Source organism: Oncorhynchus masou, chromosome 27, assembly GCF_036934945.1.
Source record: "Oncorhynchus masou masou isolate Uvic2021 chromosome 27, UVic_Omas_1.1, whole genome shotgun sequence".
Classification (NCBI taxonomy): domain Eukaryota; kingdom Metazoa; phylum Chordata; class Actinopteri; order Salmoniformes; family Salmonidae; genus Oncorhynchus; species Oncorhynchus masou.
This window is the reverse complement of record NC_088238.1, coordinates 15,621,474-15,636,701: the sequence shown is the minus strand read 5'-3', so window position 1 is coordinate 15,636,701 and position 15,228 is coordinate 15,621,474.

Below are 15,228 nucleotides of genomic sequence, written 5' to 3'. Positions count from 1 at the left end.
CTATCGTCCCAGACAACGTCATGTCTAGTTCAGTGGATTCTTCTCTGTGAAATGTTCAGTTGTCTATCGTCCCAGACAACGTCATGTCTAGTTCAGTGGATTCTTGTCTGTGAAATGTTCAGTTGTCTATCGTCCCAGACAACGTCATGTCTAGTTTAGTGGATTCTTGTCTGTGAAATATTCAGTTGTCCATCGTCTAAAAAACAAAATCTTACAAAAAAAATGTACTCTAAGCCAATGTGACGGCTGCATCTATGGGATCAATATCATGCCAAATGTATTGTGAACACATTTTGTATTAGTGTATCATGATCTGTACAAATAAGTACCAATCCATAAATGTAAATCACTTTCCACAATGCAAATCCCTTTCCACAAATGCAAATCCCTTTCCACAAATGCAAATCCCTTTCCACAAATGCAAATCCCTTTCCACAAATGCAAATCCCTTTCCACAAATGTAAATCCCTTTCCACAAATGTAAATCCCTTTCCACAAATGTAAATCCCTTTCCACAAATGTAAATCCCTTTCCACAAATGTAATTCACTTTCCACAAATGTAATTCACTTTCCACAAATGTAATTCACTATCCACAAACAAACACCTTTTGATTTGTATTTGTAAATCGATATATAGCATAAGAATTTATAAGTGCAGATATGCAGGTCATTTCCAAGGGCCTTAAGTAAAGTGATGCCCGTAAAGATTTGCACATAGGAGAGATATGCACAAACATGACAGATATGGCAAACCTGCAACTCCATATTTGGACACGCTTAGGTCACCTGACTTTTGGCAGCGATTTGACCACAAGAAAAATACAAAACGTTCTCACGTGGAACCAACTTCATTATTTTATTTATATTGCTGTAATCTGAAGATAGTTAACACTAGGAGAATGAGAGTGAGTTCCATAGTTACAATCTGTGATTGTGTCCCACATGACACCCTATTCCCTATGTAGTGCACTACTTTAGCCAGGGCCCATAGGGATCATTTGGGACGCAACCCTAATAGTCCTATGATAATTCCCTGCTGTTGGGTATACCGGGAACAACCTGAGCAACGATGCCATGTGTTGACCCACGCTGGCACGGCACCAGTCTGAAGAACAGGTATCAGAGAGAGACGGGGTTGAACACTGTTGGTCACAGGGCCCGATAACAATGACCAATGTAGCCCAGGGCTGGAGATGGACTTGCTGAGTTTATTGAACAGCGAAGGGTTCTGACTGCATTTCATCATCAAAATGTCCAGATATTGTGCCAAGTGTCCATTAGTCCTCCTGAACCAGGAAGGGACTTCATTATTTTGTCTCTCTCTGTCCTATAGCTTCCAGACAGGAGAATTAGTGCTTGTGTCATTCAGAGACAGCCAATGTGTCCACAGATGATGTTGAGTCACATCGTGAAGTCTAGGGCATTCCTTTTTATTTCACTTCACAAACAGTGAACTACCATCTCAGATGAATCTACTTGAAACTTCGCAGGCTGCAATTCCCCACTGGCACTTGTTAAAACAAAGCTCAACCGCTCACTCTTATCACGGTATCTTCAATTGAGTTCCTCTTCAAACACAAACAAAACTACACTGACATTTGGAAAGAGAAGTGTTTTGTGTTTCAAATCTTATCTGCGTTGTTTGTTTCTGGGTTGTTTGTTGAGAGGAATCCAATCACTGGATATGTCCCAAATGGAACCCTATTCACTATATAGTGCACTTATTTTGACCAGAGCCCCATGGTAGTCCACTACATAGGGAATAGGGTGTCATTTGGGACGCAGACTCAATCAGTGTTTGCTGCAGACAGTCACCAGCCTGGCTATACAGGCTGAGCTCCTGATGGAGACAAAATCCCAGCGCAGCCAATTGATTCACGGAGCACAAATGTAAAATAGAAGATGGGCTGCAGCAAGGATCATCAACTAGATTTAGCCGCATGACGGTTTTCTTCTTCAGCGGATTGTCAGGGGGACGGAATATAATTACAGATCATTTGTAGACTGCAAATTAACCTCAAGAAGCCCAAACAGATGTTCAAACCTTGCTCTACGATGACATAATACTGTATCTCTCTATTCTGAGTGGGAATACTTTGGAACAGATTTCCAAAATCAATTGGATTCACTGTTTCTTCTGGTGGTTTTAAACTCTTTTATGTCCAAGTCTTTTTTTCCACAGGGCAAATCAAATTGGGCCACCAGTTGGGGAACCCTGGGCTATAGGCTAGGATACGTCTTAGCGGCCGCATTACATTACTAGAGGGGTTATGTCCTAAACCCTAATATGCTGAAAATGGCAGTCATCCAAAACCAGTCTCATTTGAATTAATGGCAGTAGAGGCATAGGTGATTCATTTCCTGCTTTTACTGATGCAGGAAAATAAAGGTAAAGCATGGGATGCATTAGAACGTGTGTCATGGAATTAGAATCAACCTACAATATTTGTATATATACACTGAACAAAAATATAAAACGCATCATGTAAAGTGTTGGTCCCATGTTTCATGAGCTGAAATAAAAGATCCCAGAAATGTTCCATACGCAAAAAGCTTATTTCTCTAAAATGTTGTGCAGAAGTTTGTTTACTTCCCTGTTAGTGAGCATTGTCCTTTGCCAAAATAATCCAGCCATCTGACAGGTGTGTCATATCAAGAAGCTTATTAAACAGAATGATCATTACACAGTTGCACCTTGTGCTGGGGACAGTAAAAGGCCACTCTAAAATGTGTAGTTGTTGTCACACAACACAATGCCACAGATGTCTCAAGTTGAGGGAGCGTGCAATTGGCATGCCGACCGCACAAATGTCCAACAGAGCTGTTGCCAGAGAATTTAATGTTAATTTTGCTGCCATAAGCCGCCTCCTGTGTTGTTTTAGAGAATTTGTCTGTACATCCAACCGGCCTCACAACCGCAGTCCACGTGTAACCCCGCTACACCAGGACCTCCAAACTCTGGGGATCGTCTGAGACCAGCCACCAGGACAGCTGATGAATCTGAGGAGTATTTCTGTCTGTAATAAAGTCCTTTTGTGGGTAAGAACTCATTCTGATTGGCTGGGCCTGGTTCCCCAGTGGGTGGTCCTAAGCCCTCCCAGGCCCACCCATGGCTGCACCCCTGCCCAGATATGTGAAGTCCATAGATTAGGGCTTAACGAATTAATTTCAATTGACTGATTTACATATATGAAGTGTAACTCAGTAAAACTGTTGAATTTGCAGCATGTATATGTTTGTTCAGTCTAAATATATACTGTATACTGTTTCTACAGGTTTTATATCAGTGTTCCGGAAAATATACAGTTGAAGTCGGAATTTTACATACACTTAGGTTGGAGTCATTAAAACTCATTTTTCAACCACTCCACAAATTTCTTGTTAACAAACTATAGTTTTGGCAAGTCGGCGAGGACATCTACTTTGTGCATGACAAGTAATTTTTCCAACAATTGTTTACAGACCGATAATTCACTGTATCACAATTCCAGTGGGTCAGAGGTTTACATACACTAAATTGACTGTGCCTTTAAACTGCTTGAGAAATGATGTCATGGCTTTAGAAGGTGTACCTGTGGATGTATTTCAAGGCCTACCTTCAAAAGCAGTGCCTCTTTGCTTGACATCATGGGAAAATCAAAAGAAATCAGCCAAAATTTGTAGACCTCCACAAGTCTGGTTCATCCTTGGGAGCAATTTCCAAATTCCTGAAGGTACCATGTTAATCTGTACAAACAATAGTACGCAAGTATAAACACCATGGGACCACGCAGCCGTCATACCACTCAGGAAGGAGATGCGTTCTGTCTCCTAGAGATGAACATACTTTTGTGCGAAAAGTTAAAATAAATCCAGAACAACAGCAAAGGACCTTGTGAAGATGCTGGAGGAAACAGGTACAAAAGTATCTATATCCACAGTAAAACGAGTCCTATATCGACATAACCTGGAAGGCCGCTCAGCAAGGAAGACTCCACTGCTCCAAAACCGTCATAAAGAAGCCAGACTACGGTTTGCAACTGCACATGGGGACAAAGATCATACTTTTTGGAGAAATGTCCTCTGGTCTAATGAAACAAAAATAGAACTGTTTAGCATAATGACCATTGTTATGTTTGGAGGAAAAAGGGTGAGGCTTGCAAGCAGAAGAACACCATCCCAACCGTGAAGCACGGGGTTGGCAGCATCATGTTGTGGAGCTTTCAAAACAAAAATGTATGCATGCACTACTGTAAGTCGCATTGGGTAAAAGGGCCTGCCAAATGGCATATGTGAAAACATGGGATATTTTAAATGAGGGTCATTAACTGTCTTATCTATGCTGGAGTCCATTTGTTTGTGTGTGGGCCAGAGGGCCCACCAAGTGGCATCTTCAAGACCTATTAGAAATCGAGTGCCCAACTGCATGATGGGAGTAGCGTGTTGGGGTCAGGGGCCACATGAACAGCTGTATGCTTTCTAGCTCCCCACATAGCTATACCTATGTGTGGAGCTCTTTCTCAAATCTAAGTGGACAATCTGCAGTCTTCATATTGAGGCAATTGGATCCCTCATAGAGAGGAGCCATCGCTAATTCAAGGCCAAGGTATGTCTGTTAAAACTCCACACAGGGAAGACTGCACAAAATCATCTTACCAGGTACCCTCGCAGAGTCATTAGTTTGACACAGACACAACATGACAAGAAGAGGGAGGGCCACCATCTGAGACCGTTACATCAACCCAGAGGGCTGTTCCGGCAACACTTTTGGGCTTCCATGCAGTGCACTCCCTCCTACGGTTTCCCCATTTAATCAGGGAAAGTCCAGTCAGTGTGTTCGCATGGCGTGGCTTGGTTCTGGGAGGCTTACTGAGACAAACCCAATCACCATCCCCTGTCCCTTGCTCTCTTTCCTTACCATCTCCTCTTCACACCACTCTCTTCTGGAAGTCACCTGACGACCCCTCAACCCCCACTGTCATTAGTCTTGTGCTTGGCAGTAATGCGGCCATCCGTCAGAGCCAGAGTGTCACCACGTAAATCACCAGCAATGCTTGATGAGCTGGAGCTGGAGCCCGCGGTGTGTAGAAGAGCCTGCCAGAGAGAGAGATGACCAGCCTGCCTGTAACCATGGTGACCACCACCCCCCCAACATCCCCCTCTCCTTCCCAAACCACAGCTCCAGGTTTGGGAAGGAGTGTGAGATTTGTAGGAAAATGTATCCTGCAACTTACCGCCGCGGAAGCATCGTTAAAACCTGACAGGAGCAGCTGTGGAGTTCCTCCAACCGTGATCATTTTGAACTCTCCCCGCACTTCTGAGTAATTACGTGGCCCAAATGTTTGTTTCATTACCCGCGCCTGTCCTTTCTGGCATGACCTTTCAGCAGTCCTGTCAGGCCGCTGCCTCCGCCGCGAACCTGAAGTAGGTGAAGTTCAAAAGGTCTCGGAAATGTTTTCTGCCTTGACATTTATTTCTGCAAGATGCTGCGTATCTGATTGGCCCGATGGGAAGTAAGAAAAATGGCAAAACCATATCAAAGCTGTTTTTTATTACCTCCATATCAGTTCATCTAAATCGAGGTCTGTGGTCATCACACATTAATCTATGGGGGTGGTGGGGGTTCAGGGGAGTAAGCCAAGGGAGTTAGCCATAAGTCTTGGCTGCCATCTGTAACAAGCATAGCCTGTTTTGATCCCAAGCATCACAAATGAAGGACAAGCCCGGCGCATGGGTTTTCTGAGAGGAAATTGGGACATTGACTGCGGCCTGTCATTTCACTGCATCCCAGCTTAGATCCAGTGCCTATGGTTGACTGGCTTGTTTTAATGACTCGTAGGAAAAATTGGTTTCTTAAATCCCCGCAACCAGCCCTGCTCTGTGGCCTGCCCCTCGAAAACAACTTCTGAACTCTAAACTACACTGAAGTAGCCCCCCTTTTTCGTCCTCAGAAGAAATTAAACTGACCGAATTAAGCACAGACAAAACTCCAGCCTCAGATGAAGAAAAGAAACACTCCTAACCATTTAGTTAACCCACCCTTACTTAGGCCTATATCGACTGAGAAAAGGTACAATATCTGACCAAATTCTCCAGTCAAATTGTCCTCGTGCTGAGCAGAAGCAAATCTGTGTCATTCTGAGGACAACTCCCCAGTGCACGGTGCTGGAGGCCCTGAGGCACAACGTATACGTCAGCTCTACAAATAGAAGAGCGCATTGACTGGGAGTCTGGAGACACGTCTGGTCTTCCAGCACCGTCTGCTACTCTACAGTCCCTGTTATGATGAATGAGTCTCTCTCGGTGGCACAAGCCCTCCTCCAGAGCTCTGGCCTTGAGCCAGATGTCACACTTAAAGGCCCTGGCCTCTCATTTCTCTGGCTACTGAACATGCCAGCCTTCTCCATCATCCACTATCTCAGTGGGTCTGGCAAAGCCATCCGTCGCTGGGCTGGGTCCTCCAGGCTGTCCGATAGTGATACCAGGAGGAGAACACACAGGGCTCGTGTCTGTCTGTCTACTCGCTCCAGTCAGCCGTAGACATGCAGTCTGTCTGTGTGTGTGGAAAGACGAGAGCCTGGTGGCGGGTGCCGTATCGATCTTGCAACGCTATCTACCACAGCGATCCAAAACGGAAGGCGTAGTAAATGAGAGGCTTTTGTTTGTCTTGCTCCGGCATCTATTAGCTTAGGGGAGGCTTACATTGTAACAGCAAGTGCAAAGCTATAGGGACTTACAAAAGGAGTTACACTGCTTCCACGGAAACAGGAAATTGGCATTGATGACGCGTAGTGATGACATCACTTCCCATCGACGGGTCAAATGAGCAGCTGGATAAGAAATAGGGCTGGATGTCTTCAGACAGCGCTGTAATACAAATCCAAACATTGCCAACGCTTGTGTTGTCCTCTGTTGAGGGTTGAACAAATTGCTTTGCTTTATCACTGGATCTAATGTCAGTGGTGTATTACTGGCCATAGGAAGCCTCCAATCTCAGCAGAGAGGCTTGCCTGGGAATCCATTAAAAGCCCCATTGTGAAGCCTCAGCATCACTAATATATATGTAGCCAAAAGCCCACAAAGGACTTTCAACGTCCTTGGAAACCGTGAAAGAAAAGATCTCTTTAAAATGCTTGGGGGACACAGATTACAGTACAAGTCTGAATCAGCCTATGACAGACTCGAGATCCTAGCTCCGCATCGCCGGATTGGCCGGCGTGTTAGGAAGGGAATTTGTGCAGGTTTCATACAGCAGGAGGCCAGGGGAGGATATTCAGCTGACACGTCTGGCCTTTCCTTCAAAGCTGCAGCACAGCACATTGGTGCTGAATAGGTCTGACTAGCAGGATTCAGCTAGGAGCCCGGACAGAGTGAGAGCAACCCTCTGGATTCTTTAAAAAGGAGATAAAGATGCACAAAACTGCTAATTAGGTAAACTCTCTGCAATAAAACACTATCCTGAGTGGGTGGACGACTCAAACTGAGGGAATGTGTGGCAGTAATAGACATCCTCTCATTCTTTCGTCTTTGGTTCTGAACAAGCACCGCTCGACAACACACTTGACTTGCATGGCACACAGCAGCATTACAGAGTATTATCACTCCCTCGAGGAGCATGGCACACAGCAGCATTACAGAGTATTATCACTCCCTCAAGGAGCATGGCACACAGCAGCATTACAGAGTATTATCACTCCCTCAAGGAGCATGGCACACAGCAGCATTACAGAGTATTATCACTCCCTCAAGGAGCATGGCACACAGCAGCATTACAGAGTATTATCACTCCCTCAAGGAGCATGGCACACAGCAGCATTATAGAGTATTATCACTCCCTCAAGGAGCATGGCACACAGCAGCATTATAGAGTATTATCACTCCCTCAAGGAGCATGGCACACAGCAGCATTATAGAGTATTATCACTCCCTCAAGGAGCATGGCACACAGCAGCATTACAGAGTATTATCACTCCCTCCATGGCAAGGAGCATGGTATTATCACACATGGCACACAGCAGCATTATAGAGTATTATCACTCCCTCAAGGAGCATGGCACACAGCAGCATTACAGAGTATTATCACTCCCTCAAGGAGCATGGCACACAGCAGCATTACAGAGTATTATCACTCCCTCAAGGAGCATGGCACACAGCAGCATTACAGAGTATTATCAGCATGGCACACAGCCCAGAGTATTATCAAGGAGCATGGCACACAGCAGCATTACAGAGCACACAGCAGCATTACAGAGTATTATCACTCGCTCAAGGAGCATGGCACACAGCAGCATTACAGAGTGAGTCCCCTAATCCCCTGTCACATCCAACACACGACTTACTCCGCTGTAGCCTCACCACACTGGCTTCTGGCTTTGATGACATCCTCAGTGCTTCACTGGTGTCTCTGGAGACTGCAGCTTGATGCCACTGCTCTACACACATCAGTATAGAAATCAAAGACTGAATCATGGCTGACATCAGGGGGAGAATCTCAAGTGCATTTCCTTGATTCCTCACGTCCTTCTCAAAAAACCATTGGATGAAAAGGTCGGAGGGGAGGGACCTCTGACCTTCTCATCCAATTGGCTTTGAGAAGGAGGCGAGAGGACCAGAGTTTTTTATTTTTTATTTAACCTTTGTTTAACTACGCAAGTCAGTTAAGAACTAATTCTTATTTACAATGACGGCATAGGAACAGTGGGTTAACTGCCTTTTTCAGGGGCAGAACAACATATTTTTACTTTGTCAGCTCAGGGATTTGACCTAGCAACCTTTCTGTTACTGGCCCAACGCTCTAACCACTAGACTACCTGCATCCATTGAGTCTCCCTATAAAGTATGTGAGTGGATGTCTCCACTGAGGCTAGCTAGCTCTGCATCTAGGGAGAAAGAATGAGGCCTGTGCCCGTTAACTAAAATGTGTCACACACACACACTATCTGTGCCACCAACACAAGGTACCAGCCCACTCTCACTCCACTCTTAAAGAGATGGAGATGAGGTCATCCTGCGTGCAGATTACTCCCTCTTCACGATTACATCACTCATGTCTCACGGAAACCCAGAGCCTCTCACTAGGCTTTACCTCGGGGCACTGAAGCACCGAGCTTAAACACATATTCTTCTTCTTTCATGACCATTTAATGAGAGAACACGACTTCCACTGAGGACACACTGGAAGAATCAAAGTTGTTTTCACGTCGTTTCAATGAAACGTCGGTGAACCAATGCAGAATAGACTGAAATGACATCTGGGCCCAGTGGGGTGAATCTCCACACCTACGCGTCCGTTGGAGTTGAAAGTGCTCGAAAGCAATTCGATGTTGTGCGACGAGTGATTTCAAAGCGAGAGGCTGCAGATGTTCCTAAATGAAAACCATAGCGATGCAACGGGATGGGCAGAGGATATATCAGGGGAAACAGAAGATAATTATGTGCCGTGTGGTCTTGGATTTGCTGACATCCCTTTTTCCTTGTCAACATGTCTCGTATTAATGAGTTGCAAAATAGGCCTGCAGCAACACTGATCATCAAAGAGGCCATTATTATGGGAAAATGTCCAAACCAACGGGAATAAGCTCACCGTCCGTTTTCTATTTGAAGATGTCATTTGATTGCCATTAAACAATACTCTGGTGTGGAACGAAATATCCCTCTGCAATATACGTCTTTGTAGCAGAATTCATTTTTTCTTCTCGACCGAACGCTCGACAAAAAGAAAGGAATCATTTTCACTAAATATTGATACGGACAATGTTTCGGAAAACATTAAGAACTCAATGTAGAGCACATCTCATAGAACTCATCTCATAGAACTCATCTCATAGAACTCATCTCATAGAACTCATCTCATAGAACTCCACATACTTGGATAGCACGGACTGAATCGTCAGCTCCAATGCACTGGAACACTGCTTTTAAACTGCAAAACATATTTAGCTCATCCTCCCAGGCCTCCTGGATCCAACCCTGTAGGAGTCACTCTGTCTGGGTCCAACCCTGTAGGAGTCACTCTGTGTCAGTGTCTGGGTCCAACCCTGTAGAAGTCACTCTGTCTCAGTGTCTGGGTCCAACCCTGTGGGAGACACTCTGGCTCAGTGTCTAGATCCAACCCTGTAGGAGACACTCTGGCTCAGTGACTGATCCAACCCTGTAGGAGACACTCTGGCTCAGTGACTGATCCAACCCTGTAGGAGACACTCTGGCTCAGTGACTGATCCAACCCTGTAGGAGACACTCTGGCTCAGTGACTGATCCAACCCTGTAGGAGACACTCTGGCTCAGTGACAGTGAGGACTTGGATGTGTCTACAGCAAGCTTCCACTGATCCCAGAGGCTCAGGGCTTAGGCAGACAACACGGAGGAGGCTAGCTGCTTTTTCCAGTGCAGAGAAAAGGGATGAGAGCGGAGGGAGGGAGTGAGTGAAAGGAAATGGGTCTGATTTCGGCTGTTTCCCCAGCGATGACCAGCGTCCCCCGTACATGTCCAAATGACACGGCTGCCTTGTAAACACTGTATGGAGATGGTTGACGGACGCCTTGTGGCAACCATTATAAACATCCTGTCACAGATGGGGCCTACCCCTCTGCCAACAGAAACTGTGGCTGGGCAAATATGGCCACCGACTCGAGGTCAGGACAAATTGCTTGGCTGGCTCTCCCTGCCAGATGAGTACCGTGGCAAATATGTGAGAGATTGAACGAAAGAGTGAGTATGTGAGAGACAGATAGAGACAGAGAGAGAGACAGAGAATGCGAGAGTGAGAGAGTGCGAGAGAGAGAGACAGAGAGTGCGAGAGAGACAGAGAGTGGAGAGAGACAGAAAGTGGAGTGGAAGAGAGAGAGAGAGAGAGAGAGTAACGAGTGAGATGACAAGAGAGAGTGAGAGAGAGCGAGAGAGACAGAGAGAGAGAGACAGAGTGCGAGAGAGACGAGAGAGAACAGAAGAGTGGAGAGAGAGAGAGAGAAGCGAGTGTAACGAGAGAGACAGAGACAGAGAGTGCGAGAGAGACAGAGAGTGCGAGAGAGACAGAGCGAGTGCGAGAGAGACAGAGCGAGTGCGAGAGAGACAGAGACAGAGAGTGCGAGAGAGAGAGAGAGAGAGAGAGAGACAGAGAGTGCGAGAGAGAGAGAGAGTGCGAGAGAGACAGAGAGTGCGAGAGAGACAGAGAGTGCGAGAGAGACAGAGAGTGCGAGAGAGACAGAGAGTGCGAGAGAGACAGAGAGTGCGAGAGAGACAGAAGAGTGCGAGAGAGACAGACAAAGTGAGTGGGTAACAGAGAGAGAGAGACAGAGTGCGAGAGAGACAGAGAGTGCGAGAGAGACAGAGCAAAGTGAGTGCGAGAGAGAGAGAGAGAGTGCGAGAGAGACAGAGCGAGTGCGAGAGAGACAGAGAGCGAGAGAGACAGAGAGAGACAGAGTTGAGAGTGAAAGAGAGAGAGACAGAGTGAGTGCGAGAGAGACAGATGAGTGTGAGAGAGACAGAGACAAAGAGCGAGACAGAGAGAGAGTGCAAAGAGAGAGAGACAGAGCGAGTGCGAGAGAGACAAAGAGTGCAGAGAGAGACAGAGTGCGAGAGAGAAAGAAAGTGGAAGAGAGAGAGAGCGAGTGACGAGAGAGAGTAACAGAAGTGTGAGAGAGAGAGTGAGTGAGAGAAAGAGAGACAAGAGAGTGCAGAGAGAGAAAGTGAGTGGGTAACAGAGAGAGAAGTGGAATGACAAAGTGAGTGGGTAACAGAGAGTGTGTGAGAGGGAAAGAGAATGACAAAGTGAGTGGGTAACAGAGAGTGTGAGAGAGAGTGAGAGAGAGTGTGAGAGGGAAAGAGAATGACAAAGAGAGTGGGTAACAGAGAGTGTGAGAGAGGGAAAGAGAATGACAAAGTGAGTGGGTAACAGAGGGTAACAGAGAGTGTGAGAGAGGGAAAGAGAATGACAAAGTGTGAGAGGGGAATGACAAAGAGGGTAACAGAGAGTCCAAAGTAAGTGGGAGAGAGAAAGAGAATGACAAAGAGAGTGGGTAACAGAGAGAGAGAGAGAGAGAGAGTGAGAAGAGATGGGTAACAGAGAGAGAGAAGACAGAGAGTAACAGAGAGTGTGAGAGAGTGAAAGAGAATGACAGTGGGAGAGAGTGTGCGAGAGAGACAAGAGAGTGTAACAGAGAGTGAGAGAGAAAGAGACAGAGTGGGTAACAGAGAGTGTGAGAGAGGGAAAGAGAATGACAAAGTGAGTGGGTAACAGAGAGTGTGAGAGTGAGTGAGAGAGTGTGAGAGGGAAAGAGAATGGGTAACAGAGAGTGTGAGAGAGGGAAAGAGAATGACAAAGTGAGTGGGTAACAGAGAGTGTGAGAGAGTGAAAGAGAATGACAAAGAGAGTGGGTAACAGAGAGTGTGAGAGAGAGAGAGAGTGTGAGAGGGAGAGAGAATGACAAAGAGAGTGGGTAACAGAGAGTGTGAGAGAGGGAAAGAGACAGAGAGTGTGAGAGAGAAAGAGAATGAGAAAGTGGAAGAGAGAAAGAAAGTGGAAGAGAGAGAGTGTGAGAGAGGGAAAGAGAATGACAAAGAGAGTGGGTAACAGAGAGTGTGAGAGAGGGAAAGAGAATGACAAAGAGAGTGGGTAACAGAGAGTGTGAGAGAGGGAAAGAGAATGACAAAGAGAGAGGGTAACAGAGAGAGAGAGAGAGAGAGACGGGTGCGACAAGGAAAGTCTGATGGGTCGAGGAGGGAAGAAGGTTGGGAGCCATCGCTGCTTTTCATCAGTGGACAAATTGGACACCAAAGGCAACGTCAGCTGTTTCCAAGCCTGGCTAATTAAAGATGTGTCTGAGGATTTATGACTTCATTCTCTTGGTTCTGGCAGCGTTTCCCAGGGGTTTGCAGAAAGATGACAGCCGCCATCTTTAAATAACAAACTATCTGCCGAAACGGATTGCACAATCCTGGTGCCGGAGCGCAGGGAGTACGTTTCCCTGCTCCATGAAGTCTGACTGGCAGACATGACATGCCTCCGACTACGCCTATTGACAAAACCATATTACAAGGCCGTTATTCACAAAGTCAAATGTTCCATGAAGAAGCCAGATCCATCTACTGGTGGTGCTTCTAGTTCAGCTCCTCTCGTGGTAAACAGAACAGGCCACAGATGGAGGACCTGTTGTTCAGGGAGGAGTAGCAGACAGCAGTACACACCTGATCCTGACAGATTGGGGTCCACCTTTCTGTCGAGGTGTGATGGGAGACAGCGTTGTGTTTGGCAGATGATGAACAGCGCTTGAATGAACACAGACTCCCGAAGGGCAATGGCTCCAAAATAATGCCAAGTATCAGTCAGCCAGTGTGGGTGTGTATGTGTGTATTATGTAGTATGTACGTGTCTAATGTGTGTATGTAGTGTGTATGAGTATGTGTGTGTAGTGTGTATGAGTTTGTGTGTGTATGAGTTTGTGTGTAGTATGTGTGTGTATGAGTTTGTTTGTAGTGTGTGTGAGTATGTGTGTGTGAGTATGTGTGTGTAGTGTGTATGAGTATGCGTGTGTAGTGTCTAGTGAGGATGAGTGTAGTGTGTGTAGTGTGTATGAGTGTAGTGTGTATGAGTATGTGTGTGTAGTGTGTATGAGTATGTGTGTATGAGTTTGTGTGTATGTGTGTGTAGTGTGTATGAGTTTGAGTGTAGTGTGTATGAGTTTGTGTGTATGAGTGTGTGTGTAGTGTGTATGAGTTTGTGTGTAGTGTGTTAGAGTTTGTGTGTGTGTGTATGTGTGTGTTTGAGTTTGTGTGTATGAGTATGTGTGTGTGTAGTGTGTATGAGTATGTTTGAGTTTGTGTGTAGTGTATGAGTTTGTGTGTGTGTGTGTGTGTGTGTGTAGTGTGTATGAGTTTGTGTAGTGTGTATGAGTGTGTGTAGTGTGTATGAGTTTGTGTGTGTGTGTAGTGTGTATGAGTTTGTGTGTAGTGTGTATGTATATGTGTGTGTATGAGTATGTGTGTGTAGTGTGTATGAGTATGTGTATGTTTGAGTTTGTGTGTAGTGTGTATGAATGTGTGTGTAGTGTGTATGAGTTTCTGTGTGTATGAGTTTGTGTGTAGTGTGTATGAGTTTGTGTGTGTATGAGTTTGTGTGTGTGTATGTGTGTGTAGTGTGTATGAGTTTGTGTGTGTGTATGTGTGTGTAGTGTGTATGTGTGTGTAGTGTGTATGAGTTTGTGTGTGTATGAGTTGTGTGTGTGTGTGTAGTGTGTATGAGTTTGTGTGTATGAGTTTGTGTGTGTGTATGAGTTTGTGTGTGTGTATGTGTGTGTATGAGTTTGTGTGTGTGTGAGTTTGTGTGTAGTGCGCTCTACAAACGAGCAGCCTTCAATAAATGATGCATCAAACAACAGGTGTCAACAGCTGAGCGCTCTGTGACTGAGGTTGAAGAGAGAGGAGGGAGGAGACCCAGAAACCTGCCTCAAACGGATTACGGGGTCAAAGGTCAAGCCCACATCCACAGGATGCTCTGTTCTGCCTATTATGGGCTAGGACGACACACAGTGTCTTCTGGCAGGGACGGTTTGACTCCTCCCCTACTGCAGAGCCCCTCCCTCTTTTCCTCAATAATCCCAACCCCTGGGGTGTCCGCATAAATCAACATCTTCTCATGAATACAGTACAGATTGCGTCAATAATGTATCATATTTCCTACATAGGGCACTACTTTTGACCAGGGACGTGTGTTAGGTGCACTATGTAGTGCACTGTATAGGGAATAGGGTGCCATTTGGGACACAACCCAGCTCTGCTGGTGAGAGGATGCAAATTACATTCATTCCTTTCTGCAGCAGCCTGGAAAGGAAGGAGAGGAGGTAGAGGAAGGAGCGGAAGGAGAGGAAGGACAGGAGGTAGAGGAAGGACAGGAGGTAGAGGAAGGGGAGAGGAAGGAGATGAGGTAGGAGAGGAGGTAGAGGAAGGAGAGGAGGTAGAGGAAGGAGAGGAGGTAGAGGAAGGAGAGGAAGAGAGAGGAAGGAGAGGAAGGAGAGGAAGGAGAGGAGGTAGAGGAAGGACAGGAAGGAGAGGAGGTAGAGGAAGGAGAGGGGGATGAATGGGTACAGGAGGAAAGGGTGTCAGAGTGGACTATGTCAACAGGCTGGAAGGACAGTTGTGTTCCTGTGTGTGGTGGTTTGTTGGGTATGGTTAATGATGGGAGTGTTAGACATTTAGACATTTATATGAAGGCAAATGTCTGGAATGACTGATGTTAAAACAACAAGACAAAAAAC